We start from the raw sequence: 13,640 nt of genomic DNA, 5'->3' as shown, positions 1-13,640 counted from the left end.
ATACCTTTTTTTGATCTAGGATGCTGCAGATCTAATAATGACTTTGTGTTACATAAAGCAGATACGTTAATGTCACCAAGTCCCCAAAGTACTGAATCAACCTGACTCCTTTCAAGAAGCAAGCACACGGTGAAGGAGACCAGGTTGGGGATGGAATACGGGCATCTCTCTCTCACATTAGAAATGGAGTCCCATCCCTGGCCTGGTCCCCTTTGAAGCAGAATATTTGAGGATCCATGTGGCTATATAGAAAGGCTGGTGTCTGGATGAATAGCTCTTCAAAGGAGAACTAATCGAGTGTAGAGTTCAAGTTGGTTGGGGCTTGCTTGACCGAAGTATATGTGTGTCCTGTTCCAAGGCTAGGAAGGGCCCATGTGACTTCCTCATCAGCAAGCACCCCACCATTTTGGATGGATGTAAGACAGTGATTCCAAATGGCATCTTCGAGGGAACTCAGCTGCTAGTTTTCAATGCACTGGGAAACCTGCCCCGCTTCCTTTACAGTGTGATACAAGCCAGACATTTGTCTCTCCAAAGGGGCGGGTGAGAGGAGAAAGAACATTTTTTAGTGGCTTATGGGTATTTGCTCTTTAACCCACAGTGAGGTTCAAGCCTGGCAGATCAGGTTCTGTTTCCTCAGGTGCTCTTTTGATAGGAGTCAGATTCATCCTCTTGAACATCCTTTCAATGGGGCTGAGTCCTACAAGCTGACAGAGACTGAGAAGACTCTTGGGGAATCATCAAAGGAACAATAACCTTTGCCAGATGAATCTAGATGTGGAAGCAAACCAAGAGTAAAGGGGGGAGGGCGACAAGGGAAGGACTTTGTTAAAGTCTCACCAGGATCCTGTGTTACGTATTACATAGTACTTTTTGGAATCCTCATTACTGAGGTCTATAAGTGCTTTAGAAAAGATGAGTCTTGAGCCCTGCTTGAAGGGTGGCCATTATAGCATCAATACCATAGGTATGTGGCAGTCTAAGCACACCCATGCACATATCCACATAGATAGAGCCCTTCACATCTGTGGGTTCAGTATTTATAGATTCTGTCAACCACAGATTAAACGCATTTGAAAAACTAAAATCTCATACAATGGCAATATCATAGTAATGAAAATAGAACAGGGGGGATGACTTAGTGGGTAAGAGAGTGATTGTTACACAATCATGAGGACCTGAGTTCAAATCCCCAACATTTCTGGAGAAAGCCAGGGTGGTGGTGTGTGCCTGCAACTCAAGTGCCGGGGAGTCAAGTCAGTTGTATCATGGGAGCTTGCAGCCCAGCTAGTCTAGTTGAACTGGTTAGTTTCTGTTAGTAAGAGACCCTGACTTGAAAGGGATGAGGCAGAGAGCTACCTAAGAAGACGCCCGGTGTCTTCCGTAGCCTCTGTATGTTCACAAATGGGTGTCAGAGTCCGCACACCCATGTGCACACTTTCAATGACAAACTTAAAGCAGTGACAACAAGAATAACAACGCCTAGGAATTACGTCGCCAGCTTTTACACGGTGTTACGGCTTATAAATGATGTAGAGATGTTCAAAATGTAAAAGAAGATATATGTGGGTCACATGCAAATACTACCCCATCTTACACAAAGGAATCGAGTGTCCACAGAGTTTTAGGGTCCATAGAAGGTTCTAGAATAAATCTCCTACAGCTATCGATGAGTGGTTGTATATTTATATATAAATAGAGAATAAATTGATTTCTACAAATCACAAGACTTCAGCCGGGTTTTACTGCATGGCCACTCTATGCCAGTCACTATGCTGGGTACAGGGATACCCCAGACGGAGTCCAAACAGCCTCTGGGCTGGTCCTCCACAATCTAAGAAACTCCTAACCAAACAATGGAGTATAAAATGATAGCGTGTGGCTGGAGAGACTTCTCAGCACCTAGGAGCATGCACTGTTCTTGCAGAGGACCAGAGTTCCATTCCCCGCACCCATGTTCAGTAGTCTACAACCAGCCACACCTCTAGCTCCAAGGGATCCTATGCTATCTTCTGACTTTCTGGACGCTGCAATCATGTGCACATATTCACAGGTGCACATGGAAATAAAGTCAATCTCTTAAGATCGAGGGGACATTTGTGATGATCTGAGTGTTAGGGAAGATTTTGCTATCAAAAGTGGTAGAGCTGAGAGAGGAAAGATGAGTGGGCATGAAGCTGGCAGGACAGCAATTCAGCCAGAGCTTGTGCAAAGGCCCTGTGGGGGACAGGAGTATGATGCAGAGAAGAGAATAAGGACAACATGGGACTGCATATCATCCACAAACTTGCCATCCCTGAAACGTGACTTGTAGGTTTGATAAAGAATTCCAAGCAAAGTGTGCATTCAAGGTAGAAGGGAACTCCGGCTGAACTTGGGGCTAGAGATAGGCTCAACAGTGAGACCCGTGTCTCCTAACAAGCTACTTAGCACTATAAGCAGGCCTGGTTTTTACCAGGGACACGCCCTGTTGTTCTAGAACCCAACTTTGTAAACTGTGGGTAGAGACACCCATGTGGGTGTCACATAACTGAATGCAGGGGTTATGGGAAGTCTGGCTATACGTGAAGATTTCTGAACAGGAAGTGACCAAAATAAATTGCAAATTGAGCGGTTATGAATCCGAGGTGTTGTGAGCAGTGCTCACCAGTGTGGCGTTGCCTGGCTTAGAAGCAGAATGAAGGAGAATTGGTTAGCAGAGTTAAGTCCTTCCTGCAGGCAAAGCCGGAAGTATTGTGCATGAAGCAAATGGAAGACTCGGAATGCAGATGGCGGATAAAACATGGCATTTGGGAACCATATGCAGAGAACCCAGACACAGGGTCGGAGACCTCCCAGCAGCCTTGATGAGTCTGAAGCACCAGAGCCACAGAAAGGCAACTTGACCTTAGCAGCTACAACACATCCAGCCCTACCAAGTTCCAAGGCACAGAAGGTGGTTGATTCACTCAAGGCCTACCTGCTCCTCAGGGAGCTATTGCTCCTCCGTTCCTCCTCTGATGGTACCCAAGGTACCCCAAACGATCTCATGCATGTCTACCCAAGCAGCCTCCTCCCTCATCTCCACCGACACCACAGGGCATCTACACCAGTGCTCGCTTATGACTCCTGGTGAAGGAGGCCTCAGGCTGAAGTGTGAGACACACCCCGAAAGAGGACCGGGCTCCCAAAAGCATCAGAGAGGAGTTTGGGATATTGCCAGTGAAATAAAGCTTCTGGAATTTTCTGGGAGTTGTATTTTCTCCTGAGTGAAGGTTTATTGGCTCCTTGCTGGTTAGGAGATTATAGCCCAGGCCTCCCGAGATATGTGTGAGGGATCATGTAAATCCTGCGTTCTGGCAGAAAGAGAAAAACACTAATTTCTACATTAGTGACATCTCCACATGGAGTTGTTCAGGACTGCATCTGCTCACCAATGATTAGAAGGCCTGGACTGTAGCCAGTGTCTACTCATCTCACCTCTCTCCAGCAGAACTCTGAGGACCTGCAAGCAGATGGAGCCACTCATCGATAGCTGTAGGAGATTTATTCTAGAACCTTCTACGGACCCTAAAACTCTGTGGACACTCGATTCCTTCATGTAAGATGGGGTAGTATTTGCATGTGACCCACATATATCTTCTTTTATATTTTGAATATGATGTATGTTTGTTGTTATTGTCTTTGTTTTTTTTTTTTTTTTTTGTTGTTGTTTGCTTGATTTTTAAACAGGTTCACCTTCTGTGGTAGCACAGGCTGCCCTGCAAATCTCTCTGTACCCTGGGATAGTCTGTAACTTGGGGCAACCTTCTGTCTCTACCACCCAAGTGCTGCAGTTTCTGCTGTGAGGACCATGCTTGGCAAGGAGAGGGATTAACCCCTGGCAGGTTGCCTGGGGCTGGCCCTGGATTGGATCTGGCTTTGATAGATCAAATGTTCTAGAAAGTCTTTTGAGGAGCTGTTCCATTGACAGAGTTCTGGCTTCTTGTTTGAGACTGTTTCAGCTCCACTTGTAGGAAAGGTCTGGATGGGATGCTCTGAGACACAACCACAACTGAAGCTACTGTCAGTACTGAAAGGAAAGTTCCGAGATGTCTCTGAAGACTCGTGTCTAAGTTAGTCATAAGAATTACCTTACACACAGGTGTGTGGTAAGAATACCCTAAGCTACGGGATTGATTGATATTCTCTCTCTCTCTCTCTCTCTCTCTCTCTCTCTCTCTCTCTGTGTGTGTGTGTGTGTGTGTGTGTATGTGTTACATATGTATGCAGGTTTATCTGTGTATGTGTGCACATCCATATGTATGTGTCTATGAATAGAGGCCAGAGGCCTTATTTTGTGAGACAAAGTTTATTACTGAACCTGGAGCTCCTGATCGACTTATGCTGGCTGGCTCTGAGGATCCATGAGTCTCTGCCTCCCTAGTTCTGGACTTTTGTAGACCACAGCACACAGTTTTTTTTACACAGATGCTGGGTATCTGGACTTGGTTCCTCAAGCTTGCGTAGCAAGCACTTTACCCACCGAGTCATCTTCCAGGCCGATAATTTATTATTAAAAGGGAAAGGAATCAGAACGGGGGCAAGGTGATGGATGACTCTAGCTACAACTAGGACACGTGGCCAAGTATGGGACGAGGTGGTGGCCTTCGGAACAGACATTCCTCAAGGAACGTGGCGAAGATGCCTCAGATGTTTTAGATTCTAGTTCTGCCCTCTCTGGCCCTACTCCAGGGTGATGAGCCACAGAAGTGGCTATGAGAGAGTGGCTCAATTTCCCACCCAGATCTAGAACCCCTTGGTGTTTGTGGACACAGATATGCCAGGTTTCGGTTTAACAGAATACTTTAAAAGGATAGTCTTAGAGGAGGGACTGGGAGCCACAGGTGAGTGTCAAAACCATTGCTACATTGAAGTGTTTAAGAGAAACTGATCAGGCAACCCCAGGAGACAGTGCTGGGGTTAGAAAAGAAACTGGGAACCAGATTATGAGAGAGACCCTAGAACAGTGTTCTCAACATGTGGGTCAGGACCCCTCTCACAGGGGTCACTTATCAGACATGCATATCAGACATTTACATTACAAATCACAACAATCACAGTCTTACAGTTATAAAGCAACAAGGAGATAACTTTATGGTCGAGGGTCGCCGCAAGTGGAGGAACTGTACTGAAAGGTACTGTGTGAGAACATTAGGAAGGTTGAGAGCAACTGCCCTAGATCCTGCTAGACTTGGAACCTTGCCACAAAGCCATGGTTTAACCGTTGAAGAACAACAGCAGGTACAGAAGGGCTGACTAGCAGAGGCTCCCCTGCAGTTCCTTAAGAAGAGGATTATGAGTTTGACTGAAAGGTATGGATGCCTATAAATAGTTCTTTTAAGATTCCAGTGCCTGACATGTCCCTATAGTTTAATTAAGTCTATTCTATTCTATGCTTTTCTTTTCTATTGCTGCATAAAGGTAACAGAAGATTCCCCCCAGGACTGAGAAGTAAAGAAAATGAATTAAAGGAATATCGACTTTTAAAATTTAATTTTTTCCTTTCTGTGGGTGGAGATACTGGAGCCAGCCTGACCATGACCATTGGCTATACCCACGGAAAATAGGAAACCATTTCTACCAGGAAAAGAGCTGCTTAGACACCGCCACAGAGAGGGAAGCCAGTCATGAAAACCAATTCAGAAAAGTGGACTATGAGCTGCAGTTGGAGATGCATTGGAGCTGTATTGGCAAAGCCAGCATGTCGCTGTAGATTCAGTAAGCATTGGCCAACAGACTTCCAGGATTTGTGGCCGTTGGCAAGACCAGCCATTGTATACACATGTAATTTGTTTCACTTTGAGCAGATTCAACTCTCACAGAAGACTCTTGGATGGCTTTCTGACTTTCTAAGTAGATGTGCCTATAAGAATAAGGCTCAGAATTAAAACTCTATGAACTGTAGTGCGGTGTTTATTTTTCTCGTTGCTTCGACAGAATACCCAACCAAGGCAAGCTAAGAGTGAAAGGCTTTGCTTTGGGGAGGTGACTAGGATCAAGATACATTGTTTGAAACTCTCCAAGAATTAACACAAATATTATATTAAAATAAAGGTGTGCATTTTTATAGGTTCAAGCAGCATCAGTCTGCTGGTTGAGCCTTTCTTACTGGGTCTGAGGATGAAGTTATGATTGTGCAGTTGGATTTGAGGTCTCACATGTTTAAAGAAGAGCCCTCTCATGGTTCTGGTGATAGAGGTGTCAATCCTAGGGCAGACTCGCTTGGGTGTCTGCAGGCTCTGTCATTCCCCAGATGCTGGTAACCGCTTCCTCTCACATGGGAGCAGTAGTTATATTGAAAGTATATGAACCTACCAGTGATAAACTCACTTTCAGGCTTACTTATAATGTGTCTTTTTGTTGTTTGCTGGACTGGAGATCAAACCTAAGGTTTCACATGTGCCAGGCATGCACTCAACCACTGAGGCAACATATCCCACCCTATAATATGTCCTGAGTGAGCAGGACCAGGTAAATGTAAGCTAACCTATCAAAAGGGGAGTGGAGGAAAATCGTTTCACCTGCAACTTGCTTGCTTAAAGTGTTACATCTAAGAGACAAACAGGGTAGGGGCAGCACTCATATCCTGTAGGATTCTCAATTTTCAGAGAGAAAGGAGACAATACCAGGAGCACATGTTTGAAACTTGGACTTGGGAATGCCAGATTTAGTTCTTATTGATCACATGGCCGAGTGTAGGTTAAAGAACCTCTCTGACCTTTCGTCTCTTTCCTTCCATAGTAACGTTTTTTCCTTGGCAGTAGGAATGAGAATCACTTCCCACAAAGCCTGGTGGGTACTGAGAGCATGGCTGTGTTTTGTTTATGTTACCTTCTAGACCTTCAGGCAACAATGTTAAAACAGACCAATGAGGATTGTTGCAGAGAACAACTAAGTAGAAAGCTCACAAGATGTGGTTTAGACCTCTGGGCTTTACTGTGTGCTGAGGTGACCAACTCTGATGCCATTGTTTGTCAAGGCCAACAGATCCAGGCTGGGAGAAGCAATTCTAAGGGTGTGAGTTTTTCCCTGCTGTTACTGGTGATTACTCCTCCGATAGGGCGGAGGAAGGCATAGGAGACACAGTAAATAGAAGACAAACTGGCCTTCAGTAAGAACTTAGTCATCAGATGTCAGCCATGAACAGAACATTCTCACATTCTCTCTCTCTTTCTCTCCCTTCCTCCTCCTCCTCCTCCTCCTCCTCCTCCTCCTCCTCCTCCTCCTCCTCCTCCTCCTCCTCCTCCTCCTCCTCCTCCTCCTTCTCCTCCTCCTCCTCCTTTTTAATTCATTGTGATGGAATAGGATAAGGTTCCTGCTTCTCTGGGCTCCCCGTGTGATTGGGAAATTTTTAGCCAGTGCCTATCTCAAACAGTGTAATGTCTGTGCACATGTGAGGGAGCTGCAAAGAGAGAAAGCTCTAGAAAAGATTCTTTGTATAAAAAAAAAATCAAAAAGTCCGAGGAGTCTTACCTCCTCTCTGAATCCTTATTATTACTAATATCACCATCACTGTCATTATTATTTTATAGGCTGGGATCCCCTAGCTATTCCCCTGGATCATAGGTAACACCTGGACTCAAGCACTAGTCCTTAGACATTACTGATACCAGTCGTTCATCAAGACATGGAAATTAAAAACTGCTATGTGGTCCCTCTCTACCATTTCTGGGTATGTGTATTCAAAGGAATCGAAGTCAGCAAAGCAGAAAGAGTCTGCCACTGTCCTTCTCTTCTCTTCTCTTCTCTTCTCTTCTCTTCTCTTCTCTTCTCTTCTCTTCTCTTCTCTTCTCTTCTCTTCTCTTCTCTTCTCTTCTCTTCTCTTCTCTTCTCTCTCTCTCTCTCTCTCTCTCTCTCTCTCTCTCCTGACTCCTCCTCTGACTCCTCCTCTGACTCCTCCTCTGACTCCTCCTCTGACTCCTCCTCTGACTCCTCCTCTGACTCCTCCTCTGACTCCTCCTCTGACTCCTCCTCTGACTCCTCCTCTGACTCCTCCTCTGACTCCTCCTCTGACTCCTCCTCTCCACTTCCTCTCCTTGCCCTTGCTGCAACATCTCCCTTCAATGCTGGAAATTTACTACGAGGCCTCACAAATGCTAGGCCAGCACTCTACCCCTGGGCTATGTTCCCAGCCCTGTCTTCTGTCATATGCATGCCAAAGATCACTTAGGGGAAAACAAAGGACTCCTCGAACTCCTCCACATATAGCCCAGGAGGCACTGTGGAGACCGTTGGACATGTTTATTGTAGCACTGCTACCAGATAAAAAGCCATCAATGACAAATGGATAAAGTTAGTGTTTTATAGATACACAATGGTGTCGTATCTGGTTATAAAGCAGAATGGCCTTATGTCACTTGCAGGAAAGTAGATGGAACGGGAGACCATCACATTAAGTGAAAGAAGCCAGAACCACACCAGGTTGTCACGCTTGCTCTTCCCAGTTAAAACTCCATTAAAATCAAAACGCACACGAGGCGAAAATACTGAGGGAACTGTTTGAGAGCAGGAATAGGTTTAAAGATAAGGAAGAGACCAAAATAAGAGATGGCGGGGGAGGATAGGGAGACAAATAGTGCACGCAGAATCAGATTAAAATCCATGAGAGGCGAGATTAGAGGGAGGATGATGGGGAAGGAGGGAGGGGATATGCTAGAGCCCGGAAGGGGACAAGAAGGGTAAGCGTGGGTAACTATGGCTGACACAAAGTTATGTACACGTGTGAAAATAAATAACAAAACTCAGCACTTGCATATTAACAAAAAAGATGATTATAACGATATGCTAATTCGTCGTTCCGACCAGAAAACGCACCAGCACCAGGACACTGCGCGTCAGTCCCTAGAAGAGAAAAAGCAATTTCTGGGACATTGCAACTGGAGTTCATAAGAGTCGCGTCAGATTAGTCTCCCCATCACTGGCCACCTCCTGACCAGGCAGCTCTACCTCCAACATCAAAGCTGCTGCATGGAAATTTAATTTAAATTTTAAGATCCCTGACTGGGACCAACATCAGAGAAGCAGGGGTTAACCATGGAGATAATGAGGCCACCGCTGCCACCACCATGGATTCTGTGGACAGTGTGTGTCCCCTAACGAATTCGGGGCTACGTATCTTGGTGAGGAGCAGGCTGCAGTCTTAGGGAAAGTAATTGGTAATGAGGGGAGGCAACAACCTGAGCGTCAGATGAGAAACAAAACCAATTCTCCAGCTCAGAAGGAGCAAGCTACGGCTGGGCCCACAGAGGTTGCCCATGAGGCTGTCCATCTTGCGTCTTGCACATATGGCCATATCATATGTACAGAATCAGGGGGAAGCAAAAAGAAGAATTTTGGGTATGCAGAATAGCTGTTCAGGCTTTGCCAGGTCGAGAAGGAAGAGCCATGGTATCAGGGCATCCGATAAAAATGGTGCTGTAGTACCAGGGGCTAAGGCAGACCAGCAGGATGGCAGCCCTAGAACCCTGGAAGTAGATTTCTGGCAGAGAAAAAAGTCAGGGTATATACTTATCTCTAGTCATCATTTTGAAAGGATCATCTCTGTTTCCTCAAATGTCTCAACTTCAGTCGAACATAGGATAAGTGTAAGACATTAAAGGACAGTTTCCAGGTCCACCTCTAAGAAATGCTGGTTCAGAATGACCACAGCGGTGTGGCCTGGGCATGAACATGTCTTTGTTTTTCTATTAATTAAAAAAAGTAGACCTCAGAGATGACTCCTATGTTCATGGATGAAGAAAAGAGAATTTTAAGTAAAGTAGGGAGGAAATGGAAATCATATTTTCTTGTAGGCCAAATGGGGCTCCTTAATCCTCACCAAACATGGTTCAGATCTGACCACCCAGGCAGAGGAGCCTCTCTGTGCATCATGGGATGCTTGGGAATATCCCTGGGTCTACCCACTAGATGCAAGTGGCACCTCCATGGTTATGACAAATGTGTGTATGTTGGAGGAGACTGGGGTGCCAATTTTGCTCTGAGCTGAGGGTCACTAGTTTAGAGGCCTTAAAGGATCTCAGGTTCAGAGGGACAGAGAGAAGCCTGTTGCCAAGTCTCTGATGGCTGACAGCAAGAAGCTAGTCTTTCATCTTGTAATGGCCTTCCCTGGAGGAGAAACTTGGTCCTCACTGTCTGCTGCTGCGGCAGTTACGGGCGCAGTACGCAGGTAGGCATTGACTCTGAAGAGTGTCTGACTATCTGCATCAACGTTGCTCAAGACTTCAATCTGACCAGACAGTCCTCTGCAGACAACCTGGGACACCATACATGGCTACTGCACGAATATGTGGCTGACCAGTAAGCACACTAACTTCAAACTTGGACGCCCGCTCCTAAGCCCAGACATACTGATCAGGAAATTTAAAAATTACTCCTTTTAAAACAAAGGGGCACAGGTTGAAGAGGAGAGGTGACAATTTTCAAGATTTCCACTAGAGTCCTTTACAAAAACTTTCTTCTTTTGTCTGTCTGTCTGTCCATCCATCCCCCTCCTTCCCTTCCCTTCCCCCTCTGTCTCCTTCCCCCTCCTTCCTTCCCTCCACCTCTCTCTCTCTCTCTCTCTCTCTCTCTCCTCTTTATCCTTTTGCTTCCTCTTTCTCCCTCTTTTCTTTCTCAACGTCTCTATTCCCTTTCTCTCATTTTTGCAATCTCTTCGATTGGCCGGCCCGGCAACCTTACAGAAACTTCTCTTGAGAACAGCCTATTGAGCCAAGCTCTCAAATTGCCCCCAGAGCCCACTGGATATTCCTTCAGATGTCTAACAAGCGTTGAACACAACTGAGGTTTAGAGAGACACAGAAATCAATACTGTGGCTTCCACCAGTCACGCTGAGGGATTAGCTGTCCCAAGGAAAAGCACAGACAGTTGAATAAGAGAATCATGACTCCGAATACCCTAACAGGTTTATGAACTGCACAGCAGCCTCTGGCCCTGATAACCTCCAGGTGGCCTGCAGAAAAAGGAGGCTGTGAAAACATTCACTTAGCTTGCTCCCGTTTTGTATTAATGAGGTCAAGCAGTAGACCTCAGGGGGTCAACAGTGGTACTCGGAGGAACGACGGTAGAGGCCAGTAGGCAAGGATGACCATCTGGCTTGTGGCACTCAGAGGCTTTGAGCATCTTGCTGGGCTCAGTAGCCACAACCGCTAGGACATAGCTGGCGGAGAGAAAACAGATCTGGGAAAGAAATAGAAGGACAAAGGAGATGGTGTGGTAGTGCTCACCAGGAATCCCAGAATTTGGGAGGCTGAGGCCAGAGGACTGTGTGTTGGTGGCCTATCTGGGATACATAATAAGATCCCATCTTAAAACAAAACAGAACGGCTTCAAAATGGCTGAGGAGAAGGCTCGGTCTGTTGCATGTTGTTAGTATGAGGACCAGAGTGCAGGTCTCCAGCACCTGTGGAAAAGTGTGTGTGTGTGTGTGTGTGTGTGTGTGTGTGTGTGTGGCTTTAACTCTGGGTGGTTGACTGGGGTGTGTGGTTGAGACAGGCAGATCCCTGGAGCTTGGGACCAGACAGCCTAGCAGAACCAGTGAGGTCCAGGTTGAGTGAGAGATCCTATCTCAATAATAAGGCGGAGGGTGATCAAGGAAGGGACCTGACCCACTTTTAACTCCCCCCTCCCCCCTCACACAAAGCTAAGAAAGTAGGAAAACAACGGCATCTTGGGCCGTCTGCTGTGTGCTGACAGAACCAGACAGTGACAGGACTTCATAGTTTAATAACGCATGGGAGAGATGGACCGTGTGTCACGGGAAGCCTCCGAGGGAAGAATGCCAGGAAGCAGAGAGCAGCGGAGTCATCCGAATGGATTCTTCATCCTGATGAACACTTGACCAGAGGGGACTCCTTCCAAGAAGCCTATATCGCTCACATTTCTACATCCTTCAGTCGGTAGCTAGAAGCTAAGCCTCAGCTATCCCAGAGGCCTCGGACCTAAAGCACACACGCCCGGGAGGAACACTGAAAATCGAGTGCAGCCAAAACCCTCCCATGATGTCAGTTTTCCTTAAAGGAGGAGCACTCTGCAACTTATGGGCTTAAGCGAAGGGAGGAATTAAAGCTATTCTTTGTAAAATTCAAACGACAACAGAAAAAAAAAACCCACCTTTCTCTAAATTTCTAGGACCATTTCAGTCCTGATTGAATAATTCACACAAAGATAATAATCTCAATTATTTAGATGGCCATCTCATCCTCCATAGACTCTGCCTCCCTTACCTGTGGGAGAAATTGACGGGGGTTGAAGGCTCCACCCCCAAGAAGTCACTGGTTTAGAGGGTGAATATGGTGACCCCGTGACAAGGTCAGTGCAAACCAACCAGGAAAAGCAATTTGCATAGCAGACACTGTATGGCATGCTTCCTCCTCTGGCTGTTCGCTCTGTTTTTGCCCCAGCGTGGACATCACTGAATCCACAGTTCTCTTGTCCACCAGACTCAGAGGCTCTGAGCTCAAAGAAGGACCTTATTTTAGGGCTATGCCCAGTCCTCAACCTTCCTGAGGTTCCTGACCTTTAATAGATAGAGTTCTGTGTGTTGTGGTGACCTAACCCCTGCCAGCCACAAAATAATTTTGTTGCTACTTCATAACTGCAATTTTGCCACAGTTGTGAATCTTAGTGCAAATATCGGATATATATAGGCTATCTGCTGTGCAACCCGCAGAGGGCTTGTGGCCCACAGGTTGAGAACTACTGGCCTAGATGGTTGTCGAGAATTTAGAATCTTTGCATCCGGGACTGGTAAGCCGAGAGGATGACATCGTGTGAACAGGGCTGATGTAAAGTGTGTGAAACATCTATCAAATCGGCCGGGGTCATGGGGAGCAAGCCCTCGTTTTTTTCTTTACTCTAGGACAATAGTGAGCCTCGCTTAGCTGTATATTAGTGTATTTTCCAGTCTGGATGACTACATATATCCCTGAAGGCCTTGCATATGCCTCTGTGCACCTGGCTTTGCTCACGCACAGACTCAGGGTTTATCTGCCATGTCTGGGCCCGTGGGTTCGGCTTTCCTTTGTGTGAACATTCATCTGCCTGGGCCCATCCCCCGCCAGCCTCTCCCTCACACATTAACCTCAAATCTCAGCGCATGCTCCAGGGTCTTGCCTGTGTTGGCTGCTCCTGCACTTGCAGCATCCCTGCCCCCTTCCCTCAGCCCTCTTATCTAAAGCAGCATGTCAGTGCAATTTTATGGTCAACATTACAGACTCAAGCCCTCCTTTGAACCAATCACACCGCGCTGAATATGTTAAGGGAATCCAGGCTTTCTGAAAGGAACCTGCTTCCTAAGCCGTACTGCCTGACCTCTCTGGGGCTGCCTCCATAAATCTGCCTCACCTGATGGGAGATGGGCTTTTTAGGATCTCTCGGGGTGCTTTGAGGCAGCAGTTCTATGAACTCCTTGCCACAATAAATAATGCTACCTGCAATATGTCTTTGAGAGTGTGTCAGTGGTGGCTGTCCTGCCATGAATTTTTATCATTGTGCCGCCTGGAAGATAGATTCCAGATTCAGCATTTGCTCACACTTAGTGCCAGATCCCTTTACCCTTTTGCCCCAGCAGAGTGACAGAGACCACAAATAAAATAAAATAAAATAAAATAATAAATAAAAT

The 13,640-nt window shown here is 46.3% G+C and overlaps 1 protein-coding gene and 1 long non-coding RNA gene across 3 annotated transcripts in view; one reads left to right on the top strand and one right to left on the bottom strand.

Annotated features, from left to right (window-relative positions):
• The window catches only part of Zfhx3 (zinc finger homeobox 3), a 1,006,519-nt gene that overhangs the window by 468,375 nt on the left and 524,504 nt on the right, over nucleotides 1–13,640 (bottom strand). The window lies entirely within an intron of this gene.
• Nucleotides 5,166–5,925, top strand: LOC134483639 (uncharacterized). Its single transcript, XR_010060472.1, has 2 exons — nucleotides 5,166–5,333; nucleotides 5,443–5,925. It is a non-coding gene; the product is annotated as an uncharacterized LOC134483639 (long non-coding RNA).

The sequence above is a fragment of the Rattus norvegicus genome, chromosome 19 (genome assembly GCF_036323735.1).
Source record: "Rattus norvegicus strain BN/NHsdMcwi chromosome 19, GRCr8, whole genome shotgun sequence".
NCBI lineage: Eukaryota > Metazoa > Chordata > Mammalia > Rodentia > Muridae > Rattus > Rattus norvegicus.
Note: the sequence above shows the minus strand (reverse complement) of the source record. Positions and strands in the feature narration are given on the sequence as shown.